This window comes from Lissotriton vulgaris, chromosome 2_1 (assembly GCF_964263255.1).
Source record: "Lissotriton vulgaris chromosome 2_1, aLisVul1.2, whole genome shotgun sequence".
In the NCBI taxonomy this organism is placed as follows: Eukaryota; Metazoa; Chordata; class Amphibia; order Caudata; family Salamandridae; genus Lissotriton; species Lissotriton vulgaris.
This window is the reverse complement of record NC_141687.1, coordinates 31902547-31918929: the sequence shown is the minus strand read 5'-3', so window position 1 is coordinate 31918929 and position 16383 is coordinate 31902547. Positions and strand designations below refer to the sequence as shown.

The following is a 16383-nucleotide window of genomic DNA, read 5'->3' as shown; positions in this document are numbered from 1 at the left end:
TCGCCTGTTTACCACACTATATGGGCGCTTGGTAATTGGACCTTTAGCGTTTTTTCACTGAATCTGGTTCACTCTTTAGCGTTTTTTCACTGAATCTGGTTCACCCTTTTGCTCTGTTTCACCGAGTTTGGTCAATTTTACAAGCAATTGTGTTCATTTGTGGATAATGTAATAGCAATAATACCTGTACTCTTTGACTGTTTAGCCGTAAAAATAATGCCTAACAAGTGTAGTAAAGTGCATCATTATTACCTCACAGATTCCCCTGACGAAGGGCAGCTTGGTCAGCCCGAAATGCATTGGGATGTTTGATTGAATATGTTCCCTCCACAACTGAACTTGTGAATTCTCAACAATTTCAGAAGAAGCACACTCAATATTAAAAAGTTATTGAGCAACAATTTCATGATGTCAATTTTCATCTAAATCACATTGAATGATGTACTGTATGTTTACGGTTGTTTAAAGTTATTGATTTTTCAACCACTTTCATTTTATTGTTTGAACAAATAATGTTTACACTCATTTGAGTGATAGACGCAGTGCACGAGGTTCCTGAGTAATTTCCCGGACGCCCCCTCAGCTTTAAGCCTAAAGGTCTAGCAGAACCTTTTTACCTCCTGCACGCTAGTATAAATTTTACACATAGTGAGTCCACTTGTTGATACTAGTTAAAATAGACTACCGAGTGCACACGCTGCTGCGTTATCTAATCACTTTTAGAAAGTTGGCATGTTTTGGTCCTAACCATTTAGTGCCTGAGGCCTGTATCCTCAGTCACATGACTAGGTGTAGCTGGCACCTGGTCTTTGTCTATTTCTCCCAGACAGTGAAACATAGGGCCATCGTTGTTGGCAGAATGGGCTGTCTCTGACTTGATGAGGGGGAGGAGCTGTCACCACCACACTTGCACATCACAAAGGCTCTGCCAGAGCACACTCACAAAATGTTTGTCACTAGTCTATTGTGACTTCAGACAAGCTGAGGTCGGGGCAGGGAGGCAGGAAATTCCAAGCACCTCTTGGGGTAGAAAACTCCAGAACCTTCTTCTAATCTCATGGGTGTGTATCAGGCATAATGGACACTCAGACACAAGTCTTACATACACCTCTAGAAGACTCGGAAGGACTGCTGTGCTGCTACTTCAGGAGGACTGATACACTGTTGCCCTGCTGCCCTAATGAAGGACTGGTCCTTCATCTTGAACCCAGGACCGCAAGAGTGACTTCAAAGTCCAGTTGGCTGGACTCCTGATCAGAGCCTCAGGAACAGAACAGGCTCCAACAACCTTGAACCCAGCACCTTGACCCTCCCAGCTGTGAGTCTTGTCCTCCCAAGCAGTGCCACCCCAGTCCTGGACCCTTGGAAGTGGGCCTGAGGGTGCTCTGCCAGCCCATCTGTGATCCTGACAGAACCAACGCAACACGACGCATCACCTCGCAAGACTACTCATCGGAACAGCTGTGTGACTCATCCGCACCGCAGGATTTTGCACCGTCAACACCACACCTCCTGCATGGATATCGCCACCACAGCCTCTTCGAACCACCGTTGCTCATCGCATCTCCCCACATGGACCTTACATCGCCACTGTGGCTCCCCCTGAATCGCTGCTCCGGGACGCATCTTCAAGCATCGCCTCTGCTGTGCGACGCATCCTCGACGAGGGACTTCTATTCACTTCACAACCAGGATTTAAGGTACTTTTGTTCAGCAGGTCTAACGTGGCCCCTGTAGTTGGCCCGTGCTCTATTGCGGTTGGCCTGAACTTGTGACTTTGTCCCGGTCTAGTGAGACCATAGTACCACAGTTGGTTGTACTTCTAGGCACTATTTTCACTTAAACCTTTAAATGGCATATCTCCGGTTCTACTGTTTGGGTTTTTGTTATTTTCATGTCAATTTATTACATTTGAATCTATTTTTCTAAATTGGTGTGGGATTTTTCTTGTTTTGTGTTTTCACTTTATTGCTTTTTGATGTGCTGCATACAAACTTTACACATTGCCTCTAAGTTAAGCCTGACTGCTTTTGTGCCGAGGGTTAAGCACAGGTTATTTTGGTGTTGGTTGTGACTGCGCCCTGGCTGAGATTGTAGCTGCTCCTTGAGTAAGGTTTCACCCCTTTTACCCAACCACTAACCCAATTTCTAAAAGAGAGAAAATGCTAATTGGCCTCTAGGAGCTTCAGCAGAGAAAATATGGATTTTTAAAAGCTACCCTTTCTTAATATTTATAAAATATTTGACTTCACCGTCAAATTGGATTTTTAATATCAATCAAAATAGTTGTCCAATTATTCTTCTACCTGTTTCCTAGCAGAAGATAGTGCTATGAATGTAATCATGCATCCTAGTCTCAATGGAACAGCCAGACATGCTGCAGTGAAAACTGCTTTTGGGGGCTAGTCACTGTAAGGACATCTTTAACATTGAATCTTTACATGACCTAATTTTAAATACTATGCAACCTGCTTTATTGGCTATAATGCCTACAGAGATGACTTATTCATATGTAAAAAAAAAAAGGGTTTGAACTGTGAAAAAAGATTTATGTTTATACTGCTACAGCCAGGCTACAAATGGTCTGCCTAAAGCCATGTTTCACTCCGTCACTGCAGGGTGGGGAAACTAGTTGCTGCAGTCCAATAATGGAACTTAACTTACAGGCCCTGGGTTCAATTTCTACCATATACTATGGACTTACAGGTAGGCAATATATATTAAATGTACCATATACTTTGGACTTACATGTAAGTTATATATACAAGCATAGGATTCTATTGACTTACATGTAAGTTATATATATAAATTGTTGAGTATTTAACAAGGACCCCCTGAGGATTCGGATACAGAAAAGTTCCTAGGCCAGGGAAAAAGAACCAATTGACAAAAAACAACCTAGGCAACCTATACAATGTATTCACAGACAAATGGCTACAAAAGGTTAAGAAAATATATGTTGTTTTATTCTCAAGTTATATTTTAAAAAAAGCATAACATATAATACAATTGACAATGGACATGAATAAAAATTTAATATCACATAAGTGAAAATTAAACAAGTTTATAGACTGGTAACAAAATACACGAAAATTGAGTTAAAAAAGAGAACATAGAAAGTGGCCGATAGGATCTCTACGCGCGTTTCGGCGAACCAGCGCCTTCTTCTGGAGTAGCCACACAAAGCTCTAAAACAAAATATTTTTTAAAAAAACATTGCATTAGTAATACATCCTTGAAGCAATATGTATAAAAACACATAACAGTTTATATCTTAACATTGTAGCCAATAAGTCTTATATGTGGATAATTTAATTTATATCTTTTCATTTCCTATTGTATTTCATGAGTCCAGTCAGACACAGATCTTTATTATGAGCAGTACCAAATAGAGTTGACTAATGATATGTTCCAAGATGAATTAGTATATGGACATTGAAATATTTGCAGAGGGTAGTACTTTCACAATACTAACTGATAAAAAGAGTTTAAAACTGGAAAGTCACTTGGATATTATTAGTATTTTAACCAATCAACTTTATTATCAGAGGACACCTAATTGTGATGATTCATATTGTTCCTGTTCCATTTTTGATATAACCAGCATAATTCAGATTTATAGCTATATAATGATCATTTTTGTATATTAGGATAAAAAGGATTTATATTTGTCATAGATGATTCTTTGTCTTAGAAAAACATTTTTATTGGTAAACCCACATAATAGTCGATAGTTAATCATAGTTCATCTCTACTTCATTTTTCAAAGGATGTTATATACTGGGTATTCAATAGGTTGACCATAGATAGGTGGTACTCACAAGTAATTTTCAGATTTTACATCAATGGTCAATGAGACGTACAGCTGATGTTTTAGATATTTTCTGACTAGTTGATATATATAAATTGTACCATATACTATGAACTTACAGATACTTTATATATTCACCAATTGTACCATATACTATGGACTTACAGGTAAGTTATATATAATAATTGTACCATATACTATTGACTTACATGTACGTTATATATACCAAATGTACCATATACTATTGACTTACATGTACGTTATATAACAATTATTCCATTTACTATCGACTTACATGTACATTATATATACTAATTGTACCATATTCTATGGACTTACCGGTGTTATATATACAAGTGTATCATATACTATTGAATAGAGAATAGAAAGGCTATTTATATAGCGCAATAGTTACCCTAAGGCGTCCTAGCGCTGACAGACCAGCTGGGCAGGCGGAGTGGGCCAGGCCTAGATGGGGATTGAAAAGAGCAATGTCTTTAGTGTTTTCCGAAAGGCCGGCAGATTAGGTTCTGCACGTAAATGGAGGGGAAGGGAGTTCCACAACCTGGATGCATAGTACGAGAACGCACGGCCTCCGCATCTGGCTTTCCTGATCCTAGGGACCCTCAGTAAAGATGCGGTCGATGATCTGAGATGCCTGGCAGGGAAGTATGGGGATGCCAGAGGACGATTAATAGGAGGGCCAGTTTCCCAGATTGCCCGGTGCATGGTGCACAGAGATTTGAATTCAATTCTTCGTCAGACTGGCAGCCAGTTAAGGCTCCTCAGCCCATCTCTAGCTAATGTTCGACAGGGGATTTGGAGCAGAGTCCGGGCTGCACAGTTCTGTACAATCTGCAGTGTATTCAGGGTCGACTGGGGGGAGCCCAGATACAAAGCATTTCCAAATTCTAGCCTAGACAGGATAAGACCCTGGATCATGATCTTTCTGGCCTCAAATGGAAGCACAGGGAAGATCTTCCGTAGGGCCCGTAGCAAGCCAAAGCAGATTGCTGACCATTTTGAGGCTTGGGTGTTAAAGTTGAGTGCTTTATCAAGCCAGACCCCCAGGCTTTTAATTTCGTCTTTGTGCGTCGGGGTGGGCCTAAGGAGGGGGGCCAGAGACCTTTGAGGGCTAAAGGAGAAGGGTGCCCAGGAGCATTAACTCGGTTTTATCACTGTTTAGTTTCAGATATGACATATTCATCCAGTTGGATACCTCCTCTAGGCATGATATCAAGTTCCCGGGGTTGGACTTCAACTGGCTGAGGGACACCACCAGCTGGGTGTCGTCGGCATAAGTAACAATTCGTACTCCAAATGGACGGAAGACACCCGCTAGTGGTTCCATATAAACATTAAACAGTTTTGGGCTTAATGCGGAGCCCTGAGACACACCGCAGACCAGAGGTATAGTTGGTGAGGTATAGTCGCCCTCGAATACTTGGAAGGAGCGGCCAGAGAGGAAGGATTCTAATCAGGATTTGGCCTTGCCCGATACTCCGATGTTTGATAGTCGTGTTAGTAGTGTATTATGGTGGACAGTGTTGAATGCGGCACTTAGGTCAAAGAGGATTAAAGCCGTTGAACCCCCCCTGTCCATGATCATCCGTGCCTCCTCTGTAACTGCCAGCAAGGCGGTTTCGGTCCCATGCTTGGGCCGGAAACCTGTCTGTGAGTCATCGAGCAGGTTATTAGCTTCAATGTACTCCACGAGGACTGAATTAACATGTTTTTCTAACACCTTACTTGCCCAGGGGAGAAGTGAAATTGGGCGATAGTTCTTGGGGTCGGTGTGGTCAAGGCTAGGTTTTTTTAAAAGCGCCTTGACCATCGCCTGTTACCAGGGAAGAGGCACCAAGCCAGTGACTATAGAGGCGTTAAGTTCATTCAATAAGGTAGGGAAGATGTTATCCTTCACCATGTCTATGGTTCGAGGTGGAGCCGGGTCCTTAGGAGAGCCTGATTTTACCAGTGGGGCAATGGGGCTGAGAGTTGCCATGTTAATCTGGCAATTAAAGTGGGTGGGGTGGGTCTTGGGATTAAGTGGAATCCCTCCCTGTGGAGGAGCAGGGTGGGTCTGGAAGGAAGAATATATTAATTAAATTTTTCCTGCGAAATAGTTGGCCAGATCGTTACATCGGGATTGTGCAGTCTGGGGGTTGAGGGCCACTTCTCGTCTTTTTAAAAGGGTCTTAGCGATCCTGTAGATCTCTTTAGGTTTAGAGGCGGCCAGATTGATTTCCTCTGCAAAAAAGGATGCTTGGGCGGTTTTTATCTCCCTTTTGTAGGACTTGATTGATTCTCTATAGATGGTTTTGCTAGCTGGAGAAAAGTCAAGTCTCCACTTTCTTTCCAGACGTCTACATTTGCTCTTAAGTATCCTCAGTTCAGGCGAGTACCAGGGGGCAGTTTTAGTGCTCCGTTTTGCCTCTGTCCTCTGTAGGGGGAGTACCTTGTCGAGGGTCCTAGTAATCCAGATGTTAAGGTCCTCGTTTGCTAAAGTGGGGTCTGTGTTCCCGGAAGGTCTGGTTTTGTCTAGAGCGGATTGCCATTCCTGTACAGGAAGTTTGGACCACTTCCTCTGTAAGGGTAGAGTGGTGTGATGAGCTGGCTGAGGATTGAATATGGTCCATGTAAAGGGGATTGAGTAGTGGTCAGACCATGGGACAGGCACGGGCCTACACACTGCAAGACCCGGGCAATTACTAACTAACTTACATGTGAGTTATATATACCAATTGTACCATAAACTATTGACTTATATGTACGCTATATATGCCAATTGTACCATATACTGTTGACTTACATGAACGTTATATATCCCAATTGTACCATATACTCTTGACTTACAGGTAGGTTATATATACACCAAGGAGTATGCCAATTCAAACTTTTTAAAAGGGGGAGCACAAGCACTTTCCAACTGGTTAGCAGGTGTAAACTGCAGGCCTTAAGCCAGCAAAATTATAGGGTCCACCAAAGGTGAAAAATCTGGGGTGACCAGGCATAAAAGGCAGAATACCTACAGTGGGTGAAATTCCTGGTTTCACAGCTCCCCAGAGGACTGTAAACCCTGACTGCCCACAGGATTGGATGATGACGCAACCCTAATACTTAGTGCTGTAGCAGGAAGAAAGCAGTCGCAGACTAGGAGAATTTGGGTCAGGCTTTATACTCTCAAAGAGTGATCATACAGGGTATATCTATGAGTTACACCACTCATGTATATGATGGTTGTAGTCTAAACCGTCCTCCGCATGAGTGTCGTCCAGACACTCCCTAACGGAGGGCACAGTGCTAAGCAGTGGCCGACAATGCCACTCGCCCTCGAACAACTAGCCGGCTGTTCTGAAACCGTCCCCCGCAGTGATGCTGGTCCCAGCTCCTTCCAACGTGGGGTACAGTAAGTCCTGGTTATGTATGCACCAAAGACCGCTGTGATACTGGCATTAATAATAGTCTTAAGCCAAGAGTAAGTATAGTTCGTGTCTTGCCTTTATCAGAGCTTGTTGTGGTTGTGGACGCATATGAGCATCTGCTAAACTCAGTCTTGCCCTCCCTGGGGCTTGTTGTCCCGTAAGGGTGAAGGAGTAGTGAGCTACTAAGTCTAGCCCTCACCCGGGCTTGGTGGGTCCAAAAGCGAGACTGCGCGGTACTTTCCAAAGTCCTCCGGGGCGTGGCATGCAAGCAATAAAAAACTCCGATCAAGAAGGCTTAAACGGGTCCGCTTATCGGATGAAGAACAGAGAATAGGGAACGCGAGTCCCTTAACTTCCCGGCGTCTTCCTTCGGTCTCGTCAATATCCGATGTGTTCCCTCGGCGCTGCCACTGCTTTATCCGTCACGGCTGGTCGCGCATGCACGGCGCACAGACTCGCGGGACTTGTAGTTCTCTCGGCGGCCGATGAGTCATTGTAGTTCTTTGTGTACGGCAATGCGCCGCGACCAGTCTCCTGCCGCTAGTCCCGTCCGATAGGGGTGCAGAACATGACAGCAGATCCCCCTTCACACTGGTCCCCCAGAAGGGCCGGGATTAGCGGGATATTTTCTGTGGAAAGCCGCTAGCATCCTTGAAGCCGATATGCCTGCCACTGGCTCCCATGTCTGTTCCTCGGGGCCATACCCCTTCCATGCTACCAGATACCATAGCTTATCCCTTTTCCATTTGGAATCGCGAATGCCCTCTATTTCGTAATCGCGTTCTGCCTCTATCCGCACATCAACACGGGAAGAGGGTGTCCGGGAGACAGAGGGTTTCAGCAGTGATATGTGGAACACAGGATGGAGCCGCCTTGCCGAGGGTAAAGAGAGCCTCATGGTTACCGGGCTGATGCATTTCACGATGCGACACGGCCCTGGTCTCCTGTGTTTATCCACTTGGGACTTGTACTTGGCCTTCGCCACCATCCAGGCACCTTTGCATACGCACTAGCAGATCCTTAATGTGAGCTGTTCTCCTTGTTGTTTCAGGCACGCTCCGTATACCAGCTGGGTGCGCCAAAGGCAAAAACCTTGGATGGTGCCCGTAGTTGGCGTAGAACGGCGACACCTTGGTTGAACTGTGTGAGGCATTGTTGTATGTGATCTCTGCAAGTCAGAGGTGCCCCACCCATTCCTTCTTACCCTGGTCGATGAAACAACGTAAGTATTGCTTGAGGGTTTGGTTGAGCCTCTCGGTTTGGCCATTCGTTTGTGGGTGGTAGCTAGTGGACAGGGCTGACTTGACGTGCAAGGAAGAGCACCAGATTTTCCAGAAGTGAGCGGTGAACTGCGAACCCCTGTCGGACCCGATCACGTTGGGTAGGCCATGTATGCGCAAAATCTCCATTAGTAACACCGAAGCCATTCTCCCTGCCGATGGTAGCCCTTTACAGGCTATGAAATGTCCCATCTTGGTGAGGTAGTTGACTACCACCAAAATCACTGTGTTCCCCTGGTCCGATGGCAACACAGCTACGAAATCCAGGGAGATGTGTTCCCACAGCCGTGAAGGCGTTGGAAGGGGTTGCCGCATCCCCTGTGGTTTGCGATGATCCGATTTCATGGTAGCGCACACGTCGCAGGAAGCGACCCATCCCGCCACGTCTCTTCGCATACTCGGCCACCAGAACTGCCTCGAGACATATTCCCCAGTCTTTTCCGTCCCCAGATGACCCGCACTGGGCGATTCATGACACCACCGGAACGCTTGCTTCCTTAATAGCAGAGTAGGCAACAACATGGCATTCCCTTTTGTAGGAATGCCCCCCTTACACGCCACTCCGGGTGGTGATGAAGCCAGGTTTTCCATTCACGGGTGAGTATTCCCTTCTGTACCCGCTTCATGAAGCTGACAGGCTGTATAGCCCCGATCACCTTCTCAGGGTGAATGATAGAGGCCACCGGCGCAGGAAGCGCTGTGGTGCCGGAGGTCTGTCTAGAGAGAGCATGCGCTTTGCAGTTTTCGGCTCCGGGTCTATAGGTTATGACAAAATCAAAACCCGAAAAGAACAGCATCCACCTCATTTGCCTCGGTGAGAGGTGTCTTGCAGCAGTCATGAACTGGAGGTTCCGGTGATCCGTGAACACAGATACCACGTGCTTAGCCCCCATCAGGAGGTGCCTCCATTCCGAGAAAGCATCCTTGATCGCCAGCAGTTCTTTTTCGGCGATGTGGTAATTCCTCTCCGCCTCCGTCAGCTTCCTGGACATGAATGCAACCGGATGAAGCACTCCCGTGCCCGCGTGTCTCTGAGACAGAATGGCCCCTATTGCCATGTCCGATGCGTCTGTTCGACAATGAATGGCAAGTCTGGATTCGGGTGAGCCAACACAGGAGCGGTTCCGAAAGCTCTTTTCAGGGCTGAAAAGGCGTCCCCTGCCTCTTGGGTCCATACAAAAAACTGTGATTTCCGCAACAGATGTGTGATAGGGGCCACCAGTCCTGAAAACCCATAGATAAACCGCCGATAGAAATTGGCAAAGCCAATGAAGCTCTGCACTTCCTTGATGTTCCGAGGGGGCTGCCAATCCTTTATTGCTTTGACTTTTCTGTCTGCAATCGTCTGGCCATCATGACTCCCAAAAACTCCACTGATATGACATGGAAGTCACACTTGCTGAGCTTGCAGAACAGCATGTTCTCTCTGAGAATACGTAACACGGTGGACACATGGCGTACTTGTTCTGTCTCACTGTCTGAATACAACAGGATGTTGTCTATGTAGACCACGACAAAGACGTACAGGAGCTCGTGCAACACGTCATTCAAGAAGAACTGAAACGCCGCAGGGGCGTTACAGAGCCCGAAGGGCATCACCATATATTCGTATAACCCGAATCGCGTCTTAAACGCAGTCTTCCACTCGTCCCCCGACCTCATGCGCACCAAGTGGTAAGCTCCTTTTAGGTCAAGCTTGATGCATATTATTATTATTATTAGGGGCATTTGTAGAGCGCCTGGTGTACGCCTACAGGCGTGTCCCCGCGCTATAAAAGTGGGGTAAGCAGTTAGACAGCTAGCGCAACCGACTACCGTCTGAAAAGGTAGGTCTTAAGTTTAGTTCTAAACAGAGGTTCTGATGCCTCCAGGCGTATCTCAGACGGAAGGTCATTCCAATGCTTCGGTGCCTTAAATCTGAACGACCTTCCCCCCCATACGCGCTTTCCTGATTTTAGGAATTTTCAGGAGGCCTGTACAGGAGGAGCGCAGAGTCCTAGTGGGCTCATACCTGGTCACCAGGCTCTGTAGCGGGGCAGGGGCTTTGCCACCCAGAATCCGGTGACACGTAGCAAGGGCTTTGAATTCCACCCTGCTCCTCACAGGCAGCCAGTGCAGAGCCTGAAGTGCTGTCCTGGAGGAAGATCTTCTAGGAAGCCTCAAAATAAGGCGAGCGGCGGCATTTTGCAGCACCTGTAGGCGGTTGAGAGCCTTTCCCGTGGCCCCCAGATACAGCAAATTGCCGTAATCTAGGCGTGAGGTGACTAAGGCATGCACCAACGTCCGACGAGCGGAAGTGGGCAGGAAATCCAAGACCTTTCTCAGAGTTCTTAGGACTCCAAAGCATGTCCCCACCACACGACCAATCTGGGATTCGAAGGCAAGGTTGGTGTCCAACCACATCCCAAGATTCCTGGCTTCCTGGCAAGGAACCGGTGTCTCTCCAAGGCAAGATGGCCACCACGCCGACGTCCACACAGATAGACATCCCCCCACCACGAGCACCTCGGCTTTGCTGCCATTAAGTTTCAGGCAGTTGGCGGACATCCAGGCTGCCAGTTCTTGCATGCAAGCTCTGAAATTGTCCGCCACCAAACCGGGCGCGCGCGAAAGGGAGATGACCAGCTGCGTGTTGTCGGCGTAGGACACTAGACGAAGTCCATAGCTTTCCACTATGGCCGCCAGAGGGGAGACATACAGATTGAACAGGGTCGGGCTCAGGGACGAGCCTTGCGGCACACCCTGTCCCAACCCAATCTCCCTAGAGTAACACTCTCCCTGGCGGACCTGGAAGCATCTGCCTGTCAGGAAAGATTGGATCCACCCAAGCGCAGCCCCTGATACTCCTCCATCATTCAGACACTGTAGCAAGATGGAATGAGCTACAGTGTCGAATGCTGCGCTTAGGTCCAAGAGGATCAGAGCCATAGTCTGGCCCTCATCCACTCCTTGCCGTAGAGATTCAACTGCCATCAGCAGTGCTGACTCGGTTGAATGCCGCGGACGGAATCCAAACTGCGAGTCATGAAGCAGGGAGGCTTCCTCTACAAAGCTCATTAGCTGAAGGTTAGCGATTTTCTCAGCAACCTTCGCCATGTATGGCAAAAGAGAAATAGGGCGAAGGTTGTCCAGCCTGTCATAGCTAATATTGGGCTTTTTTTGTAGCGGAAGGACTACCGCTTGCTTCCAGGCCTCAGGGACAGAGTGAGTCCCAAAAGAGATGATCTTGGCTGTTTTCACCTGCTCCAACAATACGTTGATTAGGAGGAGCGGATATCGGTTCTTTACGGTGATGGCGTTGAGGGCTCTGAAGTCCACACAAGCGCGGAGTTCCCCATTGGCCTTGGAGATGAAAAACAGGGGAGAATCTGCTGGGGATTTGGATGGGCGGATGAAACCCAGACTCAGCATGTTGTCCAGGTATGAGCACAAATGCAGGTTCTCGGGTTCCGATAATGCGTATAGTCGTCCACTCGGCACGCTCGCACCCGGGACCAGGTCGATCTGACAGTCGTACACCCGATGTGGGGGCAATACCTCGGCCTGTGTGTCATCGAACACATCGGCATAGGACTGGTAGGCTTCAGGAAGTATCACGTCTTTTTCCGCCGCTGTGGCTACCGCATACTGTCCGCCCCTCGGAGTTCCAGGTTGCCTGATTGACACCCCGCAATGATCAATACAACAGGCGGAACACATGTTGACCTCCTGTGTTTCCCAATCTATGAATGGGTTGTGTTTATGTAGCCAAGGTAGCCCTAGGATCACTCCATACTGGGGGGCTTGTATAATGTTGAAGTCAATGGTTTCCATGTGTTCTTTTCGGTACCTTTCCTGCACCCCACCGGTGTGTTAGCTTATGGGCCCCGAGGCCAACCTGCGCCCATCCACAGCGTAAACGTCCTCTGGAGTCTCCTTCTGTGTGAGGACGATGCACAGATCCCTGGCCTTCTCGATGTCCATGAAGAGCCCCGTGGCTCCTGAGTCCACCATAGCATCCACCGGGACCCAAGCTTCCCTCACTTTGAGGCGGATGGGTGTGATCAAATGTTTCTGGTTTGGGTGCATCCTCAGGTGCATGGAAGGGACAAAACAACGACTCTCAGAATCCCCTTCTTTCTTCCTGGAGTCCTTTAGTTTTCCGCCCCTCCTTCGACGATAGCGGTTGTTAACCGTGAAGACCGAAAACGGTTTGTTTTCGGTTTGGCCGGGCATTCCCTCACGAAGTGTCCTTTCTTACCGCAATAAAGGCAAAGACCTGGTTTGCGTCGTGATTCCTTTTCTGCGGTGGTTAGACTGGCTCGGATAGCTCCTACATCCATGGGCTTGGTGCGTGGACTCGTCGGTGTATCTGAGGTCCCAGACGGTCCTTGTACCGGTAGGGGTTTGTCCTTTTTCTAATGGTCTCCCTTGCGTTCTCCCAATCTATGGTCTAAGCGAAGGACCAAGCTGATGAGGTCTTCACACGTGGCAGGTTGAGGGTCGATCTGTGCTACCACATCCTTTAATTCTTCGCTGAGGCCATGATGGAAGAGAGCGGCTCTCTTTTCGGTAGGCCCCTTTGTTTCCGACACCAGTCGTTGGAAGGCGTTCATGTAGTGAACCAGTCCAGAGATGCCTTGACGTAGCTCTAGCAATTCTCTGTCTGCTGTGTAAGAATCAGCCCTCCTGTCAATCACCTTTATGAATTCTTCTTGGAAGGTATCCCAATCATGAATAAGCGGGTCGTCTCTACTTACCAATGCTACGGCCCACTGGGCCGTACCATTGGTAGATAGGATATCAGAAAGGCGACTCTCGCCTGGTTGGTGGGGAAGGAGCAGGGTTTGCATGAACAGTGCAGGGCTACTTGTGTCAAGAACACCTGAACGGTGCTTGGATCTCCGCTGTATCTTTCCGGCGTGGCAAGCGGAATGGACACCGGCAACTCCACCGTTACAGCGGTTTGTTGCGTTACCGGGGGTGATCCGGCGTCGAATGGATTCCTTTGTAGGTGTTCCATTTTGGCTCTTATGTCTGCGGTTTCCAGCCTGGACGCCGCTAGTTCGTTCTGTACTGCCAGCACGTCGTCCATGTCGGCCAGGAGTCACAATCCAACCGGGAGGCTGTTTATGGTATAAGATCGGATATTTTGTAAACCCTGACTGCCCACAGGATTGTATGATGACGCAACCCTAATAGCGCTGTAGCAGGAAGAAAGCAGTCGCAGACTAGGAGAATTTGGGTCAGGCTTTATACTCTCAAAGAGTGATCATACAGGGTATATCTATGAGTTACACCACTCATGTATATGATGGTTGTAGTCTAAACCGTCCTCCGCATGAGTGTCGTCCAGACACTCCCCAACGGAGGGCACAGTGCTAAGCAGTGGCCGACAATGCCACTCGACCCTCGAACAACTAGCCGGCTGTTCTGAAACCGTTCCCCGCAGTGATGCCGGTCCCAGCACCTTCCAACGTGGGGTACAGTAAGTCCTGGTTATGTATGCACCAAAGACCGCTGTGATACTGGCATTAATAATAGTCTTAAGCCAAGAGTAAGTATAGTTTGTGTCTTGCCTTTATCAGAGCTTGTTGTGCGTGTGAACGCATATGAGCATCTGCTCAACTCAGTCTTGCCCTCCCTGGGGCTTGTTGTCCCGTAAGGGTGAAGGAGTAGTGAGCTACTAAGTTTAGCCCTCACCCGGGCTTGGTGGGTCCAAAAGCGTGACTGCGCGGTACTTTCCAAAGTCCTACCCTAACCGGGGCAAAAGGTGCGTGAAACACGCAAAGTCTGTTTCTTGTCCTCTCCGGGGCGTGGCATGCAAGCAATAAAAGACTCAGAACAAGAAGGCTTAAACGCGTCCGCTTATCGGATGTAGAACAGAGAATAGGGAACGCGAGTCCCTTACCTTCCCGGCGTCTTCCTTCAGTCTCGTCAATATCCGATGTGTTCCCTCGGCGCCGCCACTGCTTTATCCGTCACGGCTGGTCGCGCATGCCCAGCGCACAGACTCATGGGACTTGTAGTTCTCTCTACAATTGCGGGCAGCCCGGTGGCAGTGGGCTTGCCGGCAGGAGCTGGATAGTTGTGTTCTTTATTTTAAATGAGCGCGCCTGTTACGCTGATTGCGAGCGGTGACACGCTTCTACTTATGCTGGAATTGTTATTCTTTTATTTGTGCACTAACCTGTTCTGAAAATCAACAGGTCACTAATCCTTAACTTGGATCCTAGCGGCTGTGCGGGGCTGTCTGTCAGCTGATTACATCGCGGGCTTACAGCGGCCGCGGCCGCCATCTTGCCTTGGGCTGGATCGCCCAACCCCACCCACGCCACTCCCCCCACGCTACTCCTCCATTTAAACGGCCCACATGTGTCAGCGCAGCGGACGAGCGCAGCGGGCGCGCCGTAGGCGCGCCGGAGTCACGCCAGAGTCGAGCCCGTCTGCGCCCGTCCGCGGCCGGCCGGGGCAAGGGGCACCTCCTTATGTCCCCTTGCTCACATATTCCCCTTCCCATCTCCTCTCATATTGGATTCCCGGATCTCTTGAACCACCTGTCACTGACCTCTTGACTCATCTTGGTCTACTCTCCTTCCCACCCTGCACCCCCCCCGTTATTATATCACGTCTGACCTCCTTGCCCACCACTCCCCTGCCCCATTCCTTCCCCCCCTCCTACCCCTTACACTCCGGTATTTAACACCGCGGCCACGCTTCTAAACACCAGGTCGGCGGTCAATCATCAGTACGAGCTATTTGATTACATCGATACACACGAACCGGATCTCCTGTTTTTAACGGAGACCTGGTTCAAGGCCGACTCCCTGCCTAACGTTCTAGCTGCACTGACCCCCTCATACTCTGCCATTCGAGCGGACCGACCGGAGGGCAGAAGAGGCGGCGGAGTGGCCTTGATAGCTCGCACTGACCTTCCCCTCTTTTGTTTAATTTATACATCTACCCCCTCATTTTTATGTTACAGCAGCTCGAGGTCACTGTGTTTAATTACGCCGATGACCTCCAGCTAATCTTCAACCTTTCCCACTCCCCTTCATCCGCCCAGAATGTCCAAACGGTCATGTTGTTCATTCAGGACTGGATGAACTGCAACCACCTCAAACTCAATCCGGACAAGACGGAATTGGTCTTGACCGGAGGTGGTTGCAGTCCCTGGTCTCCGTCCCACTGGCCCCCTTCACTTGGTGTTCCCCCACTCCCAGTTCCCAAAGTCAAAACTCTTGGTATCTTTCTTAATCCCCAACTTTCGGTTCACTCCCAGGTTAGTTCTGTTGTGTCTTCCTGCTTCTTCTCCCTCAGGACAATCAGGAAGATTTCTCGCTTCTTTTCCCTTCCGGCTCTAAAAATCATTGTGATGGCAATGGTGCTCTCACGCCTTGATTATGGCAACATAATCTATAACGGCGCACCGGCCTATGCTATTCACCGTCTGCAACTAGTGCAGAACCAGGCTGCTCGTCTGATTCATGGCCTGCCCAAATTTCATTGTGCCTCCCCTTTATTGCAGGCGCTACACTGGTTGCCTGTGAAAGAGCGAGCCTTATTCAAACTTGGCTGCCTCACTTTCCAGGCCAAAATGGGCACCGCTCCGGAGTTTATATGCTCTGCCATCAAGCCTTACATGCCGGGTAGAGAGCTCCGCTCCACCCATATGGCACTCCTGACCACCCCTCGATTCAAAAAGAAGAAAGCGGGTGGTACAAAATTTGCGGTCCTCGCCCCAGCTTTTTGGAACTCCCTCCCCGTGGAACTCCGCACTTCACCCTCCTACACAGATTTCCGGAAAAGTCTAAAAACCTTGCTTTTTTCTCGAGCTTTCGCTGCCTAACTCCCCCCGCCACTGTTGTTGTTCGCAATCTGAAAAGCGCCA

The 16383-nt window shown here is 48.5% G+C and overlaps 2 protein-coding genes across 2 annotated transcripts in view; one reads left to right on the top strand and one right to left on the bottom strand.

Moving 5' to 3' along the window:
- STK16 (serine/threonine kinase 16) overlaps positions 1-14506 on the bottom strand; it is a 291111-nt gene extending 276605 nt beyond the window's left edge. Inside the window, exon 1 of the mRNA XM_086954379.1 lies at positions 14404-14506. The gene's annotated coding sequence lies outside the window, so the exon portion shown is untranslated. The remainder of the gene's footprint in view (positions 1-14403) is intronic.
- The window catches only part of GLB1L (galactosidase beta 1 like), a 415681-nt gene that overhangs the window by 121186 nt on the left and 278112 nt on the right, over positions 1-16383 (top strand). The window lies entirely within an intron of this gene.